This window comes from Natrix helvetica (genome assembly GCF_964273705.1).
Source record: "Natrix helvetica genome assembly, chromosome: 10".
Lineage (NCBI taxonomy): Eukaryota > Metazoa > Chordata > Lepidosauria > Squamata > Natricidae > Natrix > Natrix helvetica.
Genome location: NC_138561.1, coordinates 22,151,922 through 22,170,029, shown reverse-complemented (window position 1 = coordinate 22,170,029; position 18,108 = coordinate 22,151,922). Strand labels below are relative to the sequence as shown.

At 50.6% G+C, this 18,108-nt stretch overlaps 1 protein-coding gene across 1 annotated transcript in view; it reads right to left on the bottom strand.

Annotated features, from left to right (window-relative positions):
* Window positions 1–18,108, bottom strand: part of ZFPM1 (zinc finger protein, FOG family member 1) — a 70,187-nt gene that overhangs the window by 51,488 nt on the left and 591 nt on the right. The window lies entirely within an intron of this gene.

The window sequence follows — 18,108 nt, the reverse complement described above, 5'->3', positions numbered from 1 at the left end:
CTGCCTGCTCAAGCAGGAGGCACTATGCCATTTCAGACGACGTTTGGAGAAAGGAAGCCAGCATGGATCCATCTCCTGGGTGGGTCCTTTACTAGAAGATCTGGAAGTGCCACAGGGAAGGAAGTGGGCTTTCCTTTGTCTTCTGTGGGTTGACTACGAGTGTCCAACCACAAGAGCCAACGGGCGCTACATTCGTCCACTTAATGCTGCAAAACTGTGAATTTCTGAGACGTAATCCCTGCATTGCTAAACACCCCCCCATGCACACCCACAGACCCAGACCCACAGGCACATAGGCACAACCCCCCCCCCAGCAGAAGGGCGCCCCATGTTCTCCCCCCTCTCTCTTCGGAGAGATTTTTGCAAAATCTTGCCAGTGTCCGGCTGCGCTACTTGCGCGGCTGCATGCGCAGCGCCACAAAAGAGCCAGGCCTGGTGCTGGTGGGAATGTGGGGCAGAGCACAAGAGGAGGGAGGGGGGCAGGCAGGCAGAGAGAGCTGAGGAAGGGACTCAAGGCTCTTTCTCCCCTTCCCCTCCCACTCCGTCCCTACCTTCTTTTTGAAAAACATAATTTATCTGTGTATTATCAAGAAATCCAGACACTTTAATCAGTGAGCTATGAAGTCAGTATTTCCATTCTTATCTCGTGGAGGAGTGGAAATGGAGGAGATCGGCAGCTCCCAGCCGGCCGGTGGTGGGGAATGTTAATGGGGGAAGGGGCTGAGCGATTGGCTACTGAGAGCCGCTAATCTCCCCCATTATCAAAGCCTTATCAATGCACCCATCAGTGGTGCGGTAATGGGCAGTTCAACTTTCCGCATTATCATATCCGCTGAAACCGGCACGAGAGGGAAAGGGAGAGCCAGAAGAGAGGGGCCTCGGCTGGGGAGAGCGCCAGGGGCTCCTTCGAGCTGTCCAAGGCAGACAGACAGAGGGAAGGGGAGGGAGGGAGGGAAAGAGGGGAGAAGGGGACCAGGGCCAGGGGGCTGCGCCGGAAGGAGAGCCCGATGAGTCAAGCCAGGCGCCAGGCCAAGCAAAGGGACAGGTTCGCATGGACGCTCCTCGCTGGTTGTCTCCCTGGGCTGGGCCATTTCCTTTTCCTGCATGGCCCCAAAGCCCGAGGTCTGTTTTCTTTGGAGCGCAGGGTGGTTGATGAAGACAAGAGAGAAATCCCTGACCAACTGGCTGCCTCTTTCAGGGGATCCGATGAGGGCCACAGACTGTTGCTGGCCCTTGGAACAGGGCTCCCTCCACAGACCACCTGCTCTTTTTTCTCCCCAGGACCCTCCCCCATCAGGCAAACGCTCTTCCTGGCTGTGGACAACCGGGTGCTATTTAACCCCGGTGGATCTCCAAGGCCACCCTGGTTGAGAAGCCTGCAAGCTGAACCTCTCCAGAACTTCAGGGGTGGAAAGCAGACTTGGGGTATTTCTCCCACCCCCCACAACTCCTGGAGGTTCCATATAAGGCAAGAGACCAAATCAGTCCCCCCAACATCTAAAGCAGGCTGAGAAAGATCTTGCTCGGATCTTTCAGATCTGGAGATCAACAAAGTCAAGATAATGGCTGCAACTGTCCCTCTGGAGCGGATCTGCTCCCTTTTTGTGTTCAACGCGCAACTCTCACTGCATTGTTGTGGCCGCCCTCCTGTCTCTCTGGACTCCTCCCGTCCCTGCAAGCACTCCTGGCTATGCATCTGAAACACACACACACACACACCCCGAGGCTAATTTAAGATAGGCAAAGTGATTAAATCCCATCTTGCAACGTGCCTTCTCCCTCCTCTGCACATTGGGGAGATTTCAGCCAATAAAGCTCCCTTCCCAGGCAGATCCCTGGGTGAGAAGGCAGGGAAAGGGCCAGAGGCATCCCTGGAGCCCACTCCATCTTCCTCCGTTGACAGCAGTGACCCAAGTCGCCAGGGCAGACTCACGCCGGGGACGCCTTCACCAGCCCAGGCTGACCTCACAGTGCTGGGACACTGCGGGATGACCGTTCCTCCCTCCCTCCCTCCCTCCTCTTGCATGGACACAGGAGAGACACCTCCCTCTCCTCTCCACCCCCCAGCTGAGCAAGGAGCTGCTATGGGCACAGTTCCTTCGTCCCACCATCTTTTCCCCAGAGGGATCTCCAGGAGAGCCTCTACAACAGAGAAGGCAGGGAGAAAGCCAGCACAACCACCACAACCAAGGGGCCGCACAAAGGAACAGCATCATTAACAAGGCACAAGTGGCAAGCACACCGAGAAATAACCGGGTGGTGGTGGTGGTGGTCCTGCGGGGTCATCTAAACATTTTCCCCATCCCTCTTTAGCAGGGAGGTCTCTGAGGGCATTTCCCCACAGAAAGAGTTGTTTTGCAACGCACTGATTTGCTGCGGCAGTCAAACCGGGATATTTCTTGGGAAGAAACTATGGTTTCAAAGGAATCAACAGAGAAGAGACCCTGGATAAGGCGGCACTAACATGGAGACATGGGAGTTGGCAGGTGGGGTGGGGTCTGCCCCCCTCCCCCCCAGGGCATTTTTGCACATAGGGAGAAACAGCCTCCTACATCAAGTCAATCTTGGCCTGCAGAAACACGGAGAACCTTCGTAGCTTCACAGCCAACCCATCGGCCTCTTTAACGAGAGAGGCTGAAGGAAGTCCTCAGATGACTGAAACCAGATCAATATTTGGGGGGGTGGAGAAAATACACACCATTCTGCCCTTAAGCAGCCCCTTCCTCTCCCGCTGAACTTGCTAGCTCCCGCTTTACCAAAGAACATGAAGAAGTTGGTTTATACCAAGTTCGACTAGCTGCCTTCTTCCAATATTTGGCTGGGCTGAAGAGCAGCAACAGGACCACAATTCCCCAGGGCTCTTCGGCTACTCCCCTAATTGCGACACCCTCCACGGACTCCTAAAACCCCGATGCTGCCTGCTAATCCTAATTGCCTGCTCAGGGCATTCATTCCAGCTACTTAATTCTGCAGCCGTAACCGGCTTTTGGGTCCCGCTGATATTTCTAGACTAGCTAACCATTCCTCTGCTCCCCAAGTTCAAAACCATGTTTGCACACTCGGATAAGCCAGGGGCTACCTCCCCTTCCCCCCCCAAAAAAGCCAACAGGGCAAAAAGAAACTTATTTTGACCTCTTTCTCATTGCATTCAGATGCAAGTAAGACTATTTTATATAATGCTGCTGGGCTCTGGGGCGGATGCATGCAAACTTTCTCAGCTTCATGCAACATTCTGGGTTGATTTCTAAATGAAGGTTTGTTTAACTGTCATTAAATGACTATCCCGTAACTAGATGGATTCATACAAGACACACAGCCTGATGCCAAGCCACCCGCTTGCATGACACAGTGGGAGGCAGCATCGGCAGCCTGTTCACCCACTTAGGTATCCAGTCTCACAAAAGGGATGCTTGGGGCTATGCACACCAACGCCTGGCTTTGGCTAGTTTCCAGACTGGGGGGGTGGGGGAGAGGGAGAAAATGTGCTGGCTTTCAGAATAAGCAACCATCAGGGCAGTAGTCGGAGAGATGATTAACAAACGAGAGAAAAGGCATTTCCTTCTCTGCTGGCAAATCAGGGATGTCACCAAAACCCGTTGATGTGAGAAGGGAGGAGATAACAGATATTTTGGAGAAGAGAGAGGGAGGAGGAAGAGGCAGTGGGCTTATCTGGAATGACTCAGAAACATTCATTCCTTAACCCTATTCCAGCCAAGGTCAATTGCTGCATTCCTATCTCCTTTTCATCCTTTCCCCAAAACACAGTTGCTACAGAACAATGAAAGAGTCAACTTCGCCTTTTTCCCCCTTTCTCCTCCAAATGGCCAGTCTGGACAATAGCTGGGTTTCTGTCCAGCCTGGGAAAGTTTGCCACACCAATGCAGAAAGGATCATTCCCAAGTCCCAGCACAACGGCTGGCCTCAGGTGTGGTGGAAAGCCACACCAAGGTTGGTCTGGCTCCATGTACTGTGGGAAGGCAGCCATTCTGGCACGTTCAACAACTACTGTTACAGCAGATTGTGGCTTAGTGGCTGTGTGAATCAAGAGTCTTATGGGAAGGTCTAGGACATCCATTTCTGAGATGTTGCAAGAAGAGCTCTGAAGTTATTCAGGTCAATGGCTGTTCAGCCCAGCTCTGGCCAACAAGAGGCATCTGGAAGTTCACCAACATGGATGGGGAGATCCTGACCTCTTTCTCAGAGGTCTTTCAGGTCCACCGTGGCTAGTATTCAGGGAGGAAATACGGCCACTAAGAGTAGAAACCACAGGGACTCAATCCACCATGCCCTTCAAAAGAAATCACCACCGCTTCTACTTTTGCTCCATCCTGAATTTCTGCACATCCAACAGGAATGGACAACCCCGATATGTAGCTTTATGAGTCAGAGGGAAAGATTTCCAGATCATGCATGATTTCAAGTCATGGGACTCCCTGATCTCTGTTTAGCCTCTTTAAAGGGGAGACATTTTAATCTCCTAAACTTTTAGTTGGGCATTATCTTCCCCTTGCCTTCATGGCCTCCATTGGGAAGAGACGGGGCTGCAGGCAGGATCTTTTCAAGACGCTTGCCAGCATTATGGGGAATCTTGAGCTCGAGAGAGGAAGCCTGTAAGAAATTGCGCAGGACCAGCACCCTACGGCTATGGGGGGGGGGGGGGCTTCCACTGCTCAGAGAGGAGACAATTCCCTGGGACCCAAATCAAGGCACTGGTCCACAGCCATGCCACCATTCCAGAGATAACAGAAGGGTCATTTGTCCCTCAAGATGAGCCCTGTTGATCATCTCCAAAGACAAGATCCAGGGGGTGGAACTGTTCGTCACCAGGACTGCAGCTCAGTTTAGGAGGGGACTTAAAAACCCATGCATTGGCCTAGGCCTTGAGTGCTCAGCCTTACTGTTTCCATAATCACTATTACAGATGCTTTGATACAATAAACTAAACTACCAGCTTAATAATGAAGTTCAGTTGGCCTCGTTGTGTCTGCTTTCCCCGAACCCTGAAAACCAAGTTACTCCGGGGAGCTTCTGGTGAACCAAAGGAGGGCCAGTCCAATTATTTTAATGCTGTTTACGGCTATTGCATTTCACCTCTTCTCCCTCCTACCCTGAATGTCTTGTTTAGACTTATTTGTCCTTTCCTGATCTTGTGATGTGATGTTTGTGTGTGTGGTTTTTTTAAGCTTTCAGCTGCCCACATTCATTTTGGAATCGGTTAGCCTTAGAAATTTGTTTTATAAATAAACAAACACTCTTTACTTGCAATTCCTGCACCTCTGAGGCCGTGGTGACTATATGGGAGGGAGGGAAGGAGGAAAGAAAGAAGGAAAGAAGGAAGATCAGAAAAAGGGAGGGAGGGAATGTTCTAATCTAAAACAATATAAAATGAAACATAAATTTATAAGGGGTGTTACTCCCCAACCTAAGGGTGACTAGCCCTACCCATGGCTGAATCTTTTATTCACTGATAATATCCATCACTCACTTTGAATTCAGGAATCTGTTGTTCTGCCTTCCAAGCAGGAAATACAATGCTCTTTATTCACTCCTCCACATAAAAGATGCATTTTCATCCAGACTTTCATCCAACTGCTGGTCACCCAGCCCCCCCCCCCCCCCCAGAGACCCCCTTCCCCGCCACCGTCTTGCCTTAAGAATGGCCCACAAAGCAAAACATTTACACAGGGCGAGTCAGAAATCACACCTGGGCATTAATTAACCGGGCCCTCTGCTGTGGCTTCTTATGAGCCGTTTCTGATACGGTTGCTGGAATGGGGCTTGTTGGAGCTTAGTGTCCAGCATTATCTACGCTTGGAAAACTCACAGGCAGAGTTGTGACCATCTGTGAAAATGTGGTGGTGAGCTAAACTTTGCAACACAGCAACACACTGTGTGAACGAGTTGAAAAAGTTAATCTACACAGTGTTCTTTGCCAACCAGAAAATGAAGAACGAGATCAGCCGTAATGGGCAGGCCCACGGCTTCTGATGTGGCAATGACAGGTTAGTACGAATAGTACACACACACACGCATACTGAGATTCAAATTCAACTTTGCAGCCTGCAGTTACTGCTTTGCGAAACGCTTCCGGCATGGGTCAGAAAGGACATGAAAACACAGGGTAAACATCTGGATTTAAACTCCAGTTGCAAGCTGTGATCACGGGAATCTTCTAGCGTGAAACATCCGGTAGAGATGCCCAAAACTCCCTGTCCTTTTATTTTGATACACACTGAGATTTGCAAAGAGATCCTGACTGGCGCCAGAAAGAGCACGAGACCCCACTGGGAGAAGCAAAAAATGCAAATATCCAATTTTCTTTGCCTCTCCTTACAAAACCTTCCCCTCCTGGATCGATTGCTGTGATGTGTCAAACTGGGATCCCAGCTGGGAAGAGTCAGCCTGGCCCCAAATACCCCCAGCAGCCTCATCCTTAGAGGTGCTCTGGGTTGGCCAAGGCCCGGCCAGTCCCACCAGAAGGTCCCAGATAACCATCAGGTTCCTGTTTGGGTATGACCAGTGCTTCTTCCCTAAGATCTGACACCTCGCCTGGGCAGTTTGCATCACGGCCCAAAGGATTGCTTTGCTCCCTAGGTGGCCAGTGACTCAGAGGCAGGGGAAAAGGAGGATTCTCACCAACTGAAACACGGGCGCATCCGAGGCAGCTCTCTCCAGATGTGCATCTTGCAGATGTGTGGCATACAACACATTGTGTTGGAGGAGAACAAATGGGAAGGCTGCTTCCGGGCCAAGTAGGGTTTAGAACAGGTATAACGATGGCTTACAACCATCCGTTTAGCTACTGTTCAAAGTTACAACACATCACTGAAAAAAAGGGGTTTACCACCGTTGCATCCCTGCGATCACGTGATCAAAATTTGGCCGCTTGGCAACCGGTTCGTATTTATGACGGTTTTGCAACCTTCTGACCAGCGAAGTCAACGTGGAAGCCAGGTGCATGCAACAATTCATGCAATGATTCGCTGAACAACCGTGGCTGGAAACGTCGCAAAGTGGAGCAACATTCCCTTAACTGTCTTCCTTAGTAACAGAAATATTGGGCTCAATGGCGGTCGTAAGTCGAGGACGACCTGTGCTCTGCTGCTTGTAACCCGCCAAGCGCAGTTTCTCACCCGCTCACTTTGAAAACCAAGCTGCTACCGCCAGTCAGCCTGAAAGGGTACCAAGGTCGCCCACCCAAATTTGAGAAGCGAAAGTGGGACAAGAGGGCCCGGAACACAGTCCCCCAAGGGGAAGGACTTTCATGGTCAGCCTCATGTGAGCAGCTGAACCCAACCAAATAACAAATAACGAAATATGCAAGAGTTCATCTATCCAATCAGATCAGTCACGGTGACCTGGTTAGTTGTGTATTTCCACATTTTCTAATGTGGAAACTTATATCACTTTAAGCCAATTTAGCTTAAGCCAGATCCTCTCTCTCTCTCTCTGCCTCTCCAAACCACGCAGCCCTAAACGCTCTATTGCCCCATCTGGAAGCAGCCACACCTGAACTCTCGGGGCATCTCTGATGTCAGGAAACTGTCAATGGGCAGAGCTCCTTATCGTTCTGCAGGGCAGGTTCTGCTGCCGGCCAGGTCAGTAGCAGCAGACCGGCTGTGCCAATAGCTCCCACTTCATTCCAGGCTGATGGCTACAAAGAAAAGCCAGGGACATGTTGGTCAGAGCACCGCAGGAGTGGCTGAAGGCTTCACCCTGAAACACCTCATGTGCTCTTCAGGTTTTCGTTGATTGCTGGCAGACAAAAAGAAGATACAGGGGGGATCCTTCCCAGGGTGGTGGAAGAAAGTGATGGAATTAAAGGCTACCAATGTTGCTGGGAGTCCTGCCTTTGCGTAGGATGCCTACCTCCCGGTTTTTGGAGAGCCACAACAGGGAAAGACTCCCTGGTCTCATGTCTGGATTATTGGGGCCAGAAGACTGAAAAAAGAGCTGGAGAAACCTCCTAAATCTAAGGAGCAACCAACAGAGACTGAAGATGGGAAGATATCACCAATGATGGCAACATTCAGCCATCCACCTCTTCTCATGGTCTTTGTTTTTTGCCCACTGCACGAGATGGGATTGGATGATCCCTTCCAACTCTACAAGTATTTGATCCTACCTGTCTTCCTCAACATGCATCAGCTGTGCCCCTTCCCATTGCTGCCACCTGGGGTTGTGGCCTCCCAAACAGTAGAAACACCTCAGAACCAGGAAGTGACCTCATTCTGACAAGATAACAGGTAGCTCCTCCGGCTCATGAGACATAAAGGACAGGTATTCCAGGAGAGAGAGGATCTAGAATGTTCTATAATAGTTTTCCTCTTGTGATGGGTGTGTACGGCTCACACAGTCCTCTTGAGAAATTTCTGACACTGAGAAGTTGGAAGAGATGAAGAGAGAAGCCAGTAGCAAGGAGGATGGGCTCAGTTATGAAGACAATATGGGCGCTGTTGGAAAACCTAGTGGTCAAAGTTGAAGACAAATCTCCCTAAGACAACCACATAGTAACATCTCTCTCTCTCTCTCTCTCTCTCTCTCTCTCTCTCTCTCTCTCTCTCTCTCTCTCTCTCTCTCTCTCTCTCTCATTTATCTATTTATCCATCCATCCATCCATCCAACCACGTATACAATTTGTCCCTGTGCCTGCACATCCATGTGTGAAAGAGGAGTCAACCTCTTGGGACTACCTACCTACAACCAAGTGCTACAGCTCAGACACGGGGTTTATCATTTTATCTGCCTTTTGGGAGAATCGGAATGAAACATTCCTTGCCGTCCACAGGCAGAGAAAAAATAATGCAAAAATAAGGAGGCCAACCCCTTTTTAAACATTCACACACATTTAATAAGCCTCCTTCCATTTAGGGAATAAGCCCTCCAGGCCGAAAGGGCTGCTGGTTTTCTATTGAAACGGCATTTATAAAACCCAAGAAACCAGAACATCTACCAGTGGCTTCTTTCCATCTGCCTTTGCAATCCAGTCTGCCTCCTCATTTTGTTCCACGTTAGGAACAAGGTCTTGTCAGATCCCACAGATAAATCTTAGGAAGCCTCTCCCAGGTCAGGCAAGGAGATCTGCAGATTCCCAAGGCCTCCAATCCTCATCCCTTCCAAATTTGCTGGATGAGGAATTCCCACCAGCAGGTCTACTTTGCTCCCTGGGCTCAGACACTTCGGAGACCATTTTCCAGATGCCACCCTGAAAATCCATCAGAGAAAGGAAACAAGCAAGGGCCACAACGGAAGGAGGAAGGTAGAGGAGGGGAAAGAAGAAAGAGGAAAAGAGAACAAGCAAGGGAGGGCAAGCAAGAGTAGGAGAGAGGACAAGAAGGAGGAGAAGAGAGGAGGAGTGGGGGAGAGGGAGGGGAAGAAGAAAAGAGGAAGGAGAGGAGGAAAGAAGAAGGCAGAGAAGGGATGTTGGGAAGAAGGAAGGAGTAAGGTTGTCGCAAAATAGGATGGAGATGCTGGGTGGCAAGAAAGTGATTCCAATTGTGTCTTTTATGTTCTTAAACAGATTGTGATAAATGCTAGAAGTCAACAGATAAATGTTAATAGTATTTACAAGAATGTATATTTGTTAATGTATATGGAAAGAAAAAAAACTTTTTTTTAAAAAAAAAGAAAGACAATTTTCCAGGACAAGCGTATTCCTGAGCCCCAAGACCGCAAGATCGCCAATAAAAATTGCCCCCCTTTTAAAGCTGTGGTTTGGGCAGCCCAGCGCCAGCCTCAACCCACGGGGGAGCTGATCCTTCCTGCGCTCTCATCTGTGGGGCGTCCCCACAGTCTCTGCAGGAGCCTTGCAAGAGGCAGAGACTGCTGACGAAACCCTCGGCTTCCTTGTAGGTCCTTTGCCCAAGGAAGCTGTGAAGTCAGCACTCCGTGCAGGGAAAACAGCTGGCTCCACAAAGCCGGAGCAGCCATCCACCCGCCCAACCGTGCATTAATTAGCACCTCATTACAGCCATCAATACTATGGGCAAAATCCACACTTTTCAGACATCAATGCCAGTGGAAGAGATACAGGAAAACCATCCCTCTGTGTTTTTATCCCCTGGGGGGCGGGGGGAGGAGGTGCCACTTGCTTAAAGACCAGTTCAGTTTCTCCCCACCCTCGGACCCCACTTGCTTGACACCCTCCCCCCAAAAAAGGATGCCAGCTATTTGCACTACTATATTTTTTGGAGTATAAGAAGCACCTTTTTCCCCCAAAAAAAGAGGGTGAAAATCTGGGTGTGTCTTATACACTGAATGCAGCATTTTTTGCCTCCCCAAAACCCTGCCCCTTTTGCAAAAATGGACATGCAGAGGGTTTGGGAGGTCTGCAAAGTGCAAAAACTATTTTTAAAAAATGTACCTCTTCAAAATCTTGGTGCGTCTTATACTCTGGTGCATCTTATAGTCCAATTTATTTGCCACGCCACAAATCCCGTGCTGCAAAGAACCCGCTGCGTTCAGCAAAGTGAGCCGCAAGGGGACACAAACATGACGACACAAAAAACCCTCCCAAATTCCCACGGCTGACCAGAAACCAAAATAGAAAGGAAGGGTTGTAAGCTAAAAACAGATGCCGGGTTGGCTATTGCGAAAAAGAAAAGACAAATGCATTCGCTTGCAAAGAGGGGAGTTGTAGACGAAGTCGTTTCAGGGCACGGTGGCTGAGAGTGACCAAGGGTGCAAACAAGGCTTTAGGGCGGGAGTCTGCTCAGCTCTGGGACATACATGGGCTGCCTTAGAATGGGATGTCCTGAGCATGGGCAGAGTGTATTCCCAGGGTCATAAAAGCAAGGACTGTGTGCCACCCTGTATTAGAACCAATTCTGACGTCAACATCCGTAGCCTTGATAGACTTGGGGCAACTTCTACACACGTATATATTTGGGTGTGCTTGTCCATCGCCTCCCTTTGAGTTCATCTTGGTTTCTTTGAAGATTAAAGAAAAAGACAGGGGAGCTTTGGAGGATTATAAGCACACTAATAATAAGGCTTAAAATAGTCATTTCGCAGTAAAGTCTTTGGAATATATTAATTCATAGTGTGTACAACTCATTGATTCTAATCCAGAGGTCTTCAAACTTGGCAACTTTTAAGACTTGCGGACTTCAACACCCAGAACTGAAGTCTGAAATTGAAATTCTGGGAGTTGAAGTCCACAAGTCTTAAAGTTGCCAAGTTTGAAGACCCCTGCTCTAATCTAAGGCTCCCCCAATTTGGCAACTATAAGACTCCTGGACCAACTCCAGATGGCAGCAATCCCACTCTTTTTTTCCCCCAAAATGCCAAGGTGGCAAATTGCCATGGCAAAACTACAGGGGGTGGGGGCTTAAAAATCAAAAGCTCTGCTGGCTGAGGAATTCTGGGAGTTGAAGTTCACAAGTCTTAAAGGTTGCTATGTTTGGAGACCCTGCTTTAATTGGAGGACAAACATTCCAGGTGTTATTTCCTTATTTCACAGAGCGAAGCCCAAAATATTTGGGAGCCAAGAGCATGCAGGGATCAGAAGTTCGGTGTGCTTGTACGTCTGTACCCCATGCTTGGCCCATGACAACGGCCTGGTTAAGTCCAAACCCAAGAGCTGCTCTGGAACGCTTCCCTGCTTTGTGGGTCCCCCCCTCCCAGAGAGCAGCCCTGAAATTTTGCTAACCTAAGGAAAGTGTGCAAACAGGAGATATTCTGAATGGCAGACATGGACTAAAAGTTTCTCAGGCCACCACTGACGCAGTGCTAGGTCAAGAGGCACTTTGCCCCTCTCTTGCTGGGCACTGGCCTTTTCTCACAAGTCCAGGAGGAACTCCCCGCCCACAAAGGAAAACCAGACCTGAGTTCAAATCAAGCCAGAGAGCGTTTGAGCTGGTCCAGAAGCAGCCAGGCCCAAATCTCTGGTAGCCCATCCTGCTGGCTGGAGCGCATTGCCAACCCTGGATGTTGGGGAGGGGGAGAGAAATATCCCCCTTTTTAATGCTTATTAAAAAGACGCATTTGCTACACTTAGCAAAAACCACCGATTAGGATCTAAAAGCTTACTTTGAACCCAGTCACATCTGGGCCTGATAAACAGACCCAGAAAGGACAAGAGGTTTTTTTAAAAAAGAAGAATTTGTGTATCTCTTTATCTATTTCAGAGGGAGCGTCAGGAAAGCCCCCCCTCCCTCCAATCATTAAAATGCCTGCATTAATCACATTGGCAATGGAAGAAATTGCCATGCCCCCCCCCCTCCTTCCCTTCCCCCCTCCTTCCCAGGGCCTGTTCGCGCAGCCAACCAATCCTTCTGCCATCTGTTTGGTGGCGATAAAGTGCCTTTTATCTCACTCTGCCATCGTTATCAGGAGGAGAGATCAGGAACTCGGCTTATCGGCACCTCTGATCTCTTCGGCAGAAAGCGACAGCGGAAGGGAGGGGGTCGAAAGTGGGGGAGGGGGGGAGAGAGAAGTTCTACCAAACTTCAATGCATTCTTTTTTTCAAGCCATTCGCCTAGCCAAATTGGGGGTGCCCACTTTAGTATGCAAGAAAGCATCCTGTAAGCACACACACACGCCCCCCCAAGCACAGCCCCCCCCCAAACTGCAAGCAGATCGCCCTGTAGGCTTTATCATACTCCCCCCCCCCCAAAGAGCCAAGGACCGACTCTCGCCGCACACAGCATCATTTTCCTCCTCTGCCCACACGCCCATGTTTGAAGTTAATAAATGTAACCGGCTATCTCCGCGGAGGATCAGCTCCTGGCCCTTTTCATTTTTTATTTTTTTTCTATCGTTATCAGCTGTCCACATCTATCAAGCAGCAGAACAAAAGAGCCCGGAGAGGAGGGGAGGGCGAAGGAAACAAAACAAATATTGCCAGATGCGTCCTGATGCTGTTCTGAAGCCTTTTCCTCCGAAGGGAGGAAAAAAACTTCACCAGGAAGGAGAAGAAAGAGGAGGAGGAAGAGAAGACGGAGGATTAGCAGGAACGGCGGCAGCTCTTCTATTGAAGGAGACAATTATTGGACAGATGACAGCAATCCCTCTCTTCTTTCGCTTCTTTCTTCCCCCCAAAAAGACAAGGTTGCAAATTGCCAGGGAAAAACTGCAAAGGGGGGTGGCGGCTTAAAAATAAAAAAGCATCAAAAACCCTCCTAAGGGGATGTTTTGGTCCCTCCATCCAAGGATGGCATCACCATCCTCTTCCAGTGCCCGCCAGCCTTTAATGCTACAACTCAGCTCTTTCTAGCCCTCAGGAGAGCATTGGTCAGAGCCAAGAGTGGCTGAATTGCCAGTGGGCATCGTGCCCCTTGGATTACCCGCAGCACAGGAGGGCCCATGATTGTGTCTGTCTGTCTGTCTGTCTGTCTATCTGTCTCTCTCTCTCTGTGTGTGTGTGTTTGTGTGTGTGTTTTCACCAAGTTGGTCCCACTGACCTCCAAGCAAGTGAACATGGCTAATGGGCCACCACTTGGGCAAAAGCAAAAAGCCATGGAAGAAATTAGCCAGGGAGTCTTCCTTGGGTCAGGCCAAGTGAGACTCTCTTCCTACGTTCCAGAAATAAGTTGGGGGATTTTTGTACCCAGATTGGGATTGGGATGGAGGCCTTTCTTGGGAGGGACTGGCATGGGCAGAATGATGACACCCAGGCAGAGGGAACAAGGGGCAGGCCTATGACGTCCTTCCACTCTTCCAGGGGGAGAGATTAACTATCCCCATCTCCACCCAGCCTTGAGGAAGGAGGCGGCAAGGATGGACTTGGGAGAGAAGCAGGGAAACGGCCACAGGAAGAGACTTCCTGAGGTCTCAGTACCTGTTTAGCACCCTCTCAACTAATCCACCTGAGACCCTCCAGAGATCTGGAAGGATACCTTGCGTCCTCCCTGAAAGGTCCCACAGGTGATGCTAGGGGAGACTGGGAATCCCACCAAGGCTGCAGCTGGCACCCTCACCTCGACTTTCGCTCTCTCAACTCCCCAGAAAGAGAGGAGGAGGAGGAGGAGGTGGGGGAGGTGGGAGGCAAGCAGGGGTGCCCCAAGCAGACGGGTGAGGCTGTGGGCTCACGTGGGCAGCTGCTTGAGGAAGAGGCCAAAGGTCATGTGTCCTTCAACCTCCAGGTTCCTGGACCTGGTCTCCGATGTCTTGAAAAACAATTTGCCAGTCAGGTGAGCTTTAGCCAAATGGAAGGGAGGCCACACTCATTTCAGAAACCTGCCCCGAATCCCCACAACCCCCCTCCAAGAAGAAAGGACTTCCTCCACCAGGCACGCACGGAGGGTTTGAGGAGTCCTACAACTGTTAGTCCCCACTCACAATTCTTGATTTAACCAGCCTCTCACAGCCAGGCCAGGCTGGTCTTCCTCTCGTACCCCTTTTTACTTGAAAGAACCCCCAAACCAGACTTCTGGTGAGTTAGTTCTAGAAGCTGAAGATTTACTACGTCTTTACTATTAGGTTTATATGCCGCCTGCCTCGTTTCCTGCATGGCTGATAGCTAATGAAAATAGCAATATGCAAACCATGATATTGGAACAATTAAAATTATGGAGGAATCAAATATAGATTAAAGACACCTACAGGTAGCCCTCGACTTACGGCCGCAACTGAGCCCAGAATTTCTGTTGCTAAGTGAGAAATTTGTTAAATGAGTTTTGCCTGATTTTGTAACTTTTCTTGCCGTATTTCTTAAGTGAATCCCTGCCGTTGTTAAGTTATTAACCCAGTCGTTAAGTGAATCTGGCTTCCCCATTGATTTTGCTTGGCAGAAGGTCGCAAAAGGGGGGGAGGGTGTCACCTGATCCCGGGACACGGCAACCGTCATAAATGTGAGTCGATCGTCAAGCATGCAAATGTAAATCATGTGGCCAGGGAGCTGCTGCGACGGTCATACGGGTGTGAAAAACGGCCATTTTTTTCCAGTGCTGTTGTAACTTTGAATAGTCACTAAGTGAACTTTGAAAACCCCTGCTTCTAGGGAGAATCCTTCTTACTGATCTTCCACAGAGAGAAGGCGGAGGGGCTCTCTTGACTCTCTTGGGAGTCTTGGGACTTGGAGGGGTCTCCAGGCCAACATCTGCCTGGCCTTCTGAGATTTACCCTTCCGGGAGGGAGCAAAATTATGGCTGGTCGGACCCCCCCACACCCCACGGATTCCCTGGCCAAGGGCCAAAAGCTCTTTTCAAAGCCTGGGAGATGGCCGGGGCAGACGAGGAAGTCTTCTCCATGGGTGACCAGCAAGAGATAAATATTTTTGCCTCTATCTCAAGCAGGGGGTGGGGGTGGGGGCTGCCGTGAATTGGACAGGCAGACCATCTCTGAAGGGAGGGGAGATGTTTATCTTGGAATTCAGGGTTTTCAGATAAGGAAGCCGGGGCACAATACCTCCAAGGACAAACAAACAGCTGCCTATCCAAGCCGCCATCAGAAAATAAAATGGCACCAATAGTTAAATATAATCCGGCAGCTGATCCTGATCTAATCAGCTTTGGCCTATCGCAGACTTCCTCCCTCTGAAAACGGATCTCCCATTCTTTCAACATTATCAGCCTCTCACATCCAGCACCGGGCAACTGGGTGGGGAGGGGGGGGGGCTCGGGCAAAACGAAGCACAGCCAGGAAGCCCCCCCCCCAAAGCAAGTCAGCAGCTCTGAACCGACCAGGAGACCGAGATGACCTCCTGGTTTTTGGCCAAAACAAGGAAGGGGCAGCTTTTACTCTGATGGACGCAAGAAACACAAACAAGGAAAATGAGGACTCCCCCTTCCCAGTCCCTGCCCTGCCCCACCCCTGCATGCATTTTCCTGTTTTCCATCTCACCGGAAGGGGCAACGGAGCCAGGCGGGTCTCCCCCCCACCCGCCCACTCTCCCCACTGCTTTGGGCTACCCCTCTCTGGACCCCAATCCCAGTCCTTGGCCTTTCTCCTTTCCATCTGGATAAGCCAGAGGGTGGGTTTTTCGTGGCCAGGACTGCCCAGCTCAACAAAGCACCCTCACCCCCATCCATTTTCAGATCAACTCTGCCCCAACTTCCTCAGAAGTGGCGACTGCCAGGCCGGGCTGCCAATTAATGTAGCTGGAAGGAAGCTCATAGCTGGGCAAAGCAGGTGTGAAAGTTGAAAGAGGAAGACAGGTGAGCCAAAAGAGGGGAGCAGCACAAGGCCTGCTGGGAAGGAAGGACCAAGACCCCAAGAGGAGCCAGAGCCTTCTGCTACTGCTCCAGATGCCCAGGGTCTCTGGTGTCTTATGACAATCACACACCTGGCCAGCAACACCTTCGCCAACTAAGTCAATTAAAAGGAGCAGCTTTCTTGAGCTGTAGGGCTGATTCACATCCCCCAATGGCTTCTATCTCTGTCCCCAAAGCATCAAACTTCAGCCATGGGGGTTATTTTGGCGCCACTCGCACCCTTAGCCGAATGCTGGCATGTTGTTCCAGGTTTATGGAAAGTCGCGCTGCAGCCAAGTGCAACACCTTGACACACGCAATCCCAAACTCCTAGCATCTTAGCATAGCCTCATCTGCAAACACACACACCAACCTACGATGAGGTTCAGCCTACTGTGGACATTTAGAAACGCAGGTGAGATGATGGTTAAGTTAACCCAGAAGTTCTCAGGTGCCCATCAACTCCAGGACTGTCCTGCCAGGGAGAAGGTGCTTAGGCCTGACAGCAGCATAAACAAAGAAGGGAGATGATCATTTATTATTAAATTTATACGCAGACAAATAAACCGCCCTTTCCTCTGGTTGACTCCCCTTCTCCCGCCCCACATGATAAAAGGACCCAGCCTGTTAGGGAGTTGCCTTTACTATGCTCCCCCCCCCAATATCTCTCATCTTAATCCTCCTAAAACAATCCACCAGATTTACCTGATTACCCAAATCCGGCTGAGGGCAGAGAATCATTTCATTACCAGCCCAGGGAGGGAGGGAGCAAGGAATTTGCAAGAACAGCCAGAGATGCAGAAAAATTAATGGGACTTGGAGTGGGGTGGGAGTGGAGGACAAGAAGAACTTTCATCCAATTTTTTTTAAGAAGGAAAAAAAGTTTGCCTGAGTCTTATCAGCCACACAAATCACCTGAGCAGGCAAACAGGTAGATGCAGCTTAGAATGGCAATTATTTCCCCGCAGAAGATAAAAACGCATTATCAGTGAGGGGGGGGGGTGAGAGGGAGCTGCACTATCCAGAGATCTCGCTGGGCCTTATCAACCTGGAGATCTCTTCAGGAAGGAAAAGAGCAAGAGAAAGAGGGAGGGAGGGACAGGGAAAAGCAGCCAAACCTGCCAGTGGAAAAGTTTTTCTGGCTGATATTAAAAGGCACTGCCACCCCAGTCCTCCCCCCCCCCAATCTTCCTCCGCAGCCCCCCTCTACCCGCTTCCCCACAGCAGAAACTGGGGGTCAGTCTGGAATCTTGGCAAGACGGATTTGATCAGGAAGGGCCAAGAGAAAAGCCGGACTCCAGGTGTCCTGGGAATGGGGAGGATACTTGGGCTGCCCCTCTTCCCTCCAATTCAGGTGGGCTCTACCTGGGTCAGGTGAAGGAAGGGGGGTTAGAAGAGGGATGTGGGGCCGGCATCAATCCTCCAGGTTTCAAGCCTGGCCCTGTGGCGCCAGCTTCGGAGTCCCACCAATCTCTTCGGGGCTCCTTCTCCCCCCCCCCCCCCCAGGCAGCTGCTCCTCTCTTTCTTTCTCTCTTTCTTTCTTTCTCTCTTTCTCTCTCTCCTTCCTTCCTTCCTGCCTCTCTCGCCTGCAAAAGTCCCTCCAGATGAAACTTCCCAACGCAGGAACCGGGAGTGAGTCAAGCGCAGATAAGATCGTAATTTCAGCCCGTCCCGACAGGGCGATCTTATCTCCGCGGAGCTCGCAGAAAGGAATATTTTAAGGGCTTATCAAGGCTCTCATCGGGGCGGCGATCGCGCCGGGGAGGCGACCAGAGGCGGAGCGGCAGGCCAAGGACGACCCCCGCCCGGAGAAAAGGGGGCGCCTCCCGGGGCCCCCAAATCGCCCCCTTCCGCCTGGGAGCGGGACGGGCGCTGTCAATCACTGCGGGCGGGCGGGGGGAAGCAGCCTCGGCCGCCCCCTGCTCCGGGCAGCTGTCAGGAAGCCCCCGCGGGGCCTGGGGAGGGGCGGCCGGG